General features: G+C 37.4%; 1 pseudogene; it reads left to right on the forward strand.

The window, feature by feature from the left end:
• The first annotated feature begins 286 nt into the window (after positions 1-286).
• LOC120285974 lies at positions 287-1748 on the forward strand (annotated as a pseudogene).
• Positions 1749-7540: the final 5792 nt, after the last annotated feature.

Consider the following 7540-nt stretch of genomic DNA (forward strand, 5'->3'; position numbering starts at 1 on the left):
TCGTCAAAAACTCGTTTGCAATAAATAGAAATTGAGAAATCAATTTTTCGCCAAAAATCAATTTTTAGAATATAAATTTTGTCATGGACGGCCTTAGAGATCCCATCTTCAAGTGAAAAGAAATAGGATGAAGGCTATCTTTTGTATTCTATCCGCCCATCCTTAGGGCCTTTATCTTATTCTATCCATCCGCCAATCCTGACTGCCTTTATCTTATCCTATCTTCATTTTGCTTTTATTTTCTCCTCCAGCGACAACCGCACAGCTGACGCACAGCGAGGAACTTAGCTAGGAAAAGAAGAATTTTTTGAGGCATCATCGTCTTTATGAGTGCTAAAATCGAGCTCGTGTTCATCCCGTGTCCGGGCTCCGGCCACCTGGTGTCGATGGTGGAGATGGCCAAGCTCCTCGTCAACCGTGACGGTTGGCTCTCCGTCACCGTCCTCATCATGAAGTTCCCCTTCAACTCGGAGATTGATTCCCACATCGGGTCGCTCACCGCCTCCGTGGCTGACCGCATCCGCTTCGTCCTCCTCCCTAAGCGAAGCCACTCCCCGAGGACGTCTTTCTTCGCCTTCGTCTATCACTTCATGGAGAGCTACAAAGCCGACCTCCGAGAAGCTGTCGCTGAGCTCTCTGCCCAAGGGTCGCCACGGCTCGCTGGGCTTGTCCTTGACGTGTTTTGCACCTCAATGATTGACGTGGCTGTCGAGTTCGGCGTCCCTTCCTACATTTTCTTCCCATCAGGTGCGGCGTTCCTCGGAGTCACGCTGGACCTCCAGTCTCTCTGAGACGAGCAACACATGGACCCAACCAGGCTCAAGGGCTCTGACGCCGTGCTGGACTTACCGTGCTTAGCTAACCCGCTGCCTGCCGCCAAGTTCTTGCCCTTGGAAGTGTTTTTGGAAGAAGACTGCCAGATATTCTTGGACATCCCCCTGAGGTATAGGGAAACCAAGGGAATTTTGGTAAATACGTTCGCTGAGCTCGAACCGCACGCTGTGGAAGCCCTGGCCAGCCCTGGAGCATCTACGGTGTACTCCGTGGGCCCCATACTAAACATCAACGTTGAGAGCAAAAAGGGTTTCGAGATCGTGGACTGTTTCGACCAGCAGCCAGATGCGTCAGTGGTGTTCCTGTGCTTCGGGAGTGGGGGCTGCTTCGACGAGCACCAGGCAAAAGAGATTGCCTACGCATTAGAGCGGAGCAGGTACCGCTTCCTGTGGTCCTTACGACAGCCTCCGGCGAAGGGCAAGCTAGAAGCCCCCCAAGACTACGCAAATCTTGCAGAGGTCCTGCCCGAGGGTTTTCTTAATAGGACAGCAGGGGTTGGGAGAGTGATCGGGTGGGCCCCACAGGTCACAATCTTGGCCCACCTAGCCATCGGAGGGTTTGTGTCTCACTGCGGGTGGAACTCCACCCTAGAAAGCATATGGTTTGGCATGCCGGTCGCCGCTTGGCCCCAGTATGTGGAGCAACATTTCAACGCATTCCACTTGGTGGTGGAGCTCGGTCTCGCGGCGGAGATCAAGATGGATTATCGAAGAGATCTGGTCACATGTAGTGACGATGTCGTGATGGCAAATGAAATAGAGAGAGGGATAAGGAAGTTAATGGAGGGCGAGGAGGCTAGGGAGAAGAGGAAGAAGGTGAAGGAAGTGAGCGAGAAGAGTAGGAAAGCTTTGATGGAGGGTGGCTCTTCTTACTTGTCTTTGTCTCGCTTCATCGAGGATGTTTGCAATCAATGAGCCTTCATTTAGCTAGAAGAGAGGGTTGGCTGGTAGGTTGAAAATCATTAAATGTGTGAAAATCCTTGGTGAAAATCATGTTTTAAATTAAACAAGCCCTTCGGCTCTACCTTAGAATTTTAATTGTTCTAAGAGACAATTGCCCTTGATTGTGCAATATTGATACATTGATTATGGCTTTTTTTTAGTGTAATTAGGGTTAGCATTTATCTTTTCTTTAATGTTAAGTATTTGAATCTATTAATTTTTTTCTTTTGATGGCAGATAATTATGTTAATGATTGTGCACCTATATAATTACCTCACATATTAATAAGGTATAAAATAAATCTAAACTACCTAACAAAAAAAATCTTTTTTTTTAAATGAACAAGTTTAGGTATCGAAATGGCACTATTAAATCATCGATCCTAAATTCTGTAGTTGTATAGGAAGTAAGGTACACTCCTATGTATTACTTGATTTCTAGTCGACCTTAATAAGTTAGTGGCAACTCATTTTTTATAAAATCTTCATACTCTCAATTTGAACATCCAAAATGGGCTTGGGAAAGCCAGTGGCTGATTATGGGCCGGAGGCTCGTCCTTTAGGCAATACTCTTAAACCTATTCCCTTCCCCAAGGATAGGCAGCGACATAACCCATGTTGATTTTCGTCGACCCTTGCCATGTTTTATGTTGAATCAGTCAATTTGGGTTTGGCCCACGAGCTGTAATCACCAAAGGTAATGACGAAAATAGAATGTGTTCATCATTGTTAAAATCCCATATGGTAGATTTTCATGTCTCTTCCTACCTGTGTTTGGGTCAATTCATTGAGGATGTATGGAGTCAGTGAGTGTCCATTTGGCTTAGGAGGCTGTTGGTATTTTGATTCTATGATTACTTGGCACGTGTGTTTCAGCGTATCTGGGACTCCAATCCATCCGGACTGTTCCAGTGTCTTTTGTGACTATAAACCATGTTGATTCCTGTCGACCCTTTGGCGTGTCTTTTGTGGGAACGGTGCAGAGTTAAAAGACAAGTTATAGAAAGTGTTCAAACAAAATAAATTGACCAGCAACCATCCCTCCTTGATCTCCAAGTAAAGATGGATTCCATTTTGTTCTTGCTGTCACATCCAGTGCTATTCTAACTCCTGCTATTGAAAGTCTAGTATGAAAAGCATTAGGGAATATAGCAAAATTGAACCTTCACTTGAGGAATGTAAATTTGGTTTGACCCCATATGGAACGCCAAAGGATTTTTTAGTTTTATTTTTTTTTTTAATTTTGCTTTCTGTTTATTACAAGAGGAAACCGGCGACCTGCAGATTCATGAACCGAGTAAAATAACAAGATGAGATAGTTTTGCAAGGAAGGCCGCATTTAATGGTTGGTAGCTCGAATCCCATGTGGCCCAACATCTCGTGAGATAAATAGAATGCAATAGAGTTTAAAGATGACGTTTAAGACTGCACAAATAATTCATAGAACATAATCTCACTTAACATGGTACAATTAATGCGGATGCCATTAGTTGTTGCTTCCCGACCATCTTATTCACCCAAAAAAAAAAAAAATCAATATTGACATATAAATTCAATGTATGTCGTGATGTGACATATTAATAATATTTATATGTGTCATTCTCAATAGATCTAATTTTTTTATTTTAGTTAATTCTTTTTAAAAATAAATATTGGTCCGTCAATGTACATGGTGTTTTTTTTTTTTTTTTTTTTTTTACTTTATAAGACGGAGGATACACAATACGAGTACTTGGACATCAAGGAGAGATGGTTGCGTTGGGGTGTTCAAAGAGGAGTAGTTTTAATATGCCTGTGGCTAACAAGGATCACCGACAATCCCCGCTAGCCCTATGGGAAGGGTGAAAATAATAAATAAAAATATATATTAAAAATATAATAAAAATTGTGAAATGCCGTCAACGCTAGCCAGCCAATATTAGCCGATAGACTGAACTAGAATTAATACAAAAGGGTTTAGGGTTAAATTGGTCAAAAAAAAATTATGACTGAATTAGCACAATTATAATATATTTAATTTTTTTTTGTAATTCTCCCATTTATATACGATGGCACCGCATTTGCTATAACTCCCACCGTAAGATTTTCTAGTAATTTAGAGAAAATGAATCTTGAATTATGTGTCACCTCTACATGGTTAGCCATATCGAATGTTGTCGCGACATAAATTTTGGATGCACCATCTAAAATTAGGCTAATGGACTACTAAGTCTAACTTAGCCTGGGCTCTCCCAAGCCCATACAAATTCGCGATTTAGGTTCAAATATCTAGCATGCAAAAGGGAGTCGCCACTAATCGGTTTTCGGTAGGTCGATTAAACACCTAAGTAAAATAATTTGAGAATTATTTTACTCCTACAAACCAAAGATTTTGGGTACAGGAACTTGGCTACACTAGACTTTTCTAATGCCCTTTCGGTACCTTTCTCTTTTTATTTCAAAAAAATATTTTGCAGACAACTTGAATTAATTTTAATTCACTTCCCTAACACATGATGTATTCATATGGGTGCACAAACCATCAATTTAACACCCAGATAAAGTAGTGAATAAATTGCAGGACTTACCTCTTAATAACGAAAGCATTTGCAATGTTAATTCAAAATTCAAATAAAAAGCCCTAGGTTTTTTAAAGTAACACACAATCACTCAACTTTTTTAAAGAATTTCTCTTGTTTAATAAAATCTAATCTATATGCAATGCAATATAACCAAATGACCTAATTCTAATGACGAGAAATTTTTAACTAAATGGATCTAGAGACAATCATTAAATGACGTGCATTTCATGAACCTAATTCTAGATGACGTACACATAATATTTTTTTTGTGTTTTCTTAATAAGTATGCAATCTATCCTAGAGATTGAATTTATTTATTCTAAGATGATTTTTTTTTGGCATTTTTCATGAAATTCAAAATTAGAATATTGCTAAAAAAAAGTCTATCAAGATTGTGATATCATCCAATTTATATTAGGAATTAGGTTAAACCAAACCCTAATTTAAACTAGAATGTTATCATAATTTAGAAATCTCTAGTGCAATCTACCTAAAAATATCTAAACCTATAGTAAATTAGAAATAATATCTAGAATTAAACTACGTGCAATTTTATCCTAATATGTAATGACGCGCAAAGAATACCCTAATTCTAAATTTTTTTTTATATAAAATTCGAAATTAAAATTGCAAATTAAATTAATGAAACGGCAATCTAACATCCTAAATTTATGTTTTTGGTATTTTTTATTTCAAAAATTCAGAATAAATACAATGCTTAGTCTAAATATGCAAATTACCCTAAAGCATGCGATATTCTAATATGAACCTAATCTAATTCAAACATATTTCAGGATAAATAAAGCAATCAAGACGAAGCAAGCACCAAGCCATTCAAAATCATCAAAGATATCATACATCGTTCAGATCAAGGAATAATATTTAAATCAAACTTGATTTTCTCGCTAATAAAATCGATAAATTGATCTTAAGCCTTAAATATTAAAATATCAATTTTATTCCCGCTTGATTAATTATTCTATCTAAAGCCTTATAGATAAAGTAAAAAAATCAGAGTGCGGTTGTGAATTAGGCAAATAACCCTAATTGGGAATACGCCAACAATTCAAATATGCACGTAAGATATTGAAAAGCATGCATTAAACAATAAAATATCCAAATAAATTTAGATAGAATAATTACCTAATTTCGCAAATAATGTTACTAAATTTGAACCAAACGGAATCCGCTCAATGGGTGATGGCGGTGCGTGGTAGTGCTCGGCTAGATGCGGGGACTGGTAGCCATGGGTGGAGGACAGCAGCTACGAAGTTAGCGGTTGAGCTGCAGTAACATCATCGGTGAAGGAGCTACGGTGATGTCGAGGGATGCTCAAAGAGGACAACCTTCTCTCTCCTTCTGTTGACTTATTGACCGGTGGGCCCATACCACTTTTTTCCACTCTCATCTCCTCTATATGATGGCTCTCCTCCAATGGTGGCCATGTGTGGTGGGGGTGAACTAGCAAAACAAAAACTTGATAGACAACGCAACAATACTCGCAAACCATGTTCTTCGTTGAAAATTCAGCAAAATGTTAGTTAATACATATAATTCTTTGATGCGAAAATTTAAAAGAAAACAGTGATCTTTAATCTTCATGATTTTCACAAATAGATGAAAACGTACATTTATCCATAGTGTTACCCTTGATGACAATCGTTGTGGAAAATCAAAGAATTTGAACCAAATGAAGAAATCCGATTTCTTTCCCATAATCCACTATTATTTAATGTATTCTATCGATGGATGAGAGAATACCAAGTTCTTTTTGGTTATTATTGTTCATATAGGTGAAGAGAGGATCAGACTCTATTTATACGTTCTATCAATAGGTGCCTTCCATCAAAGCGCCTTTTAACTTCCATAAAAGTCGCACCTCTTCGGAAAAGCAGTAACTTTCCTTGAGGATTATACCATTTCGTTTTATTAAAGTTGCAACTTCTTATAACCAATATTTATTTTTATAGTATTTCAACAATTATTAAACTATATAATAAATCATATCATGTGGGCCACAATAATTCTTACATTCTCCCACTTGGCTCATATTATTTTCCTTTCATGATTTAATAAAGACCGTAATGTGCACAATAAGATTATGCTATAAAATTTTCATTAAATTGACAATTACATAATAATCATAATTAAGTAAAGAAAACTAATGCGAGTCATAGCGGTTGTATAGTCCCTTCTATGCACTACAACTATAGCACTTTACTTAACATGATCCATAAATGAGAAGTATAGTAATAGTCCAACTATAATGTCTTTTTAGAAACTATCCTATTTAACATTAATCTATTTTCATAATGTATACTAAATAGAAAAAAGGAAATATTAAAAGCATCTAAATGAGCTCAAAGTGTCAAATGCATAAAATTAATACAATCATAATACAAACATTAATGACGTCTAATAATGCCCATCTTTTCAACATGTTCATTAAATGTTTTGGGCGGCAATTCTTTTGTTAAGGGATCTGTTATCATAAGATTGGTGCTAATGTGCTCAATTGACACTCTTCATTTCTAAACTTCTTCTTTAACAGACAAGTATTTGATCTACATATGCTTAGCACCCTCACAATAAATTTTCAGCGGTTTGGCAATACTGTCGACAATCACGAGCCCTAAAATAAAATTCCACAGCCATAATCCATGAATAGTGGCCTCAAAGCATACCACAAATTCAGCTTCCATAGTGGATGCAGCAATAACTGACTGCTTCGCACTCTTCCATAAAATTGCCCCTCCAACCAGAAGAAACAAGCAACCAAACGTTGATTTTCTTGTATCGACACATCCGGCTAAGTCTGAATCTGAATACCCAATCACCTTGAGATGATCGAATCTTTTATAAGTGAACATATGATTATTCGTTCCTTACAAGTATCCAAGAACTTTCTTTGCAGCTTTCCAATGATCCATTCCAAGATTATTTTAATACTTGCCCCACATTCCGATAGGAAAAATTATATCTGGTCTGGTGCAAATTTGTGCATACATTAAGCTCCCCACAATAGATGCATAAGGAATATTTTTCATTTATTCTAGTTCCAATTCACTTTTCAGACATTGCATAAGGCTAAATTTGTTACATTTCTGAATTGGAACTATTACTGCTTAACATTTATTCATTAAATCTCTATAAAATTTTCTCAATGTAGGCTTTCTGAGACAATTCTAATAATCATTGTGATCTA

This window comes from Eucalyptus grandis, chromosome 1 (genome assembly GCF_016545825.1).
Source record: "Eucalyptus grandis isolate ANBG69807.140 chromosome 1, ASM1654582v1, whole genome shotgun sequence".
NCBI lineage: Eukaryota > Viridiplantae > Streptophyta > Magnoliopsida > Myrtales > Myrtaceae > Eucalyptus > Eucalyptus grandis.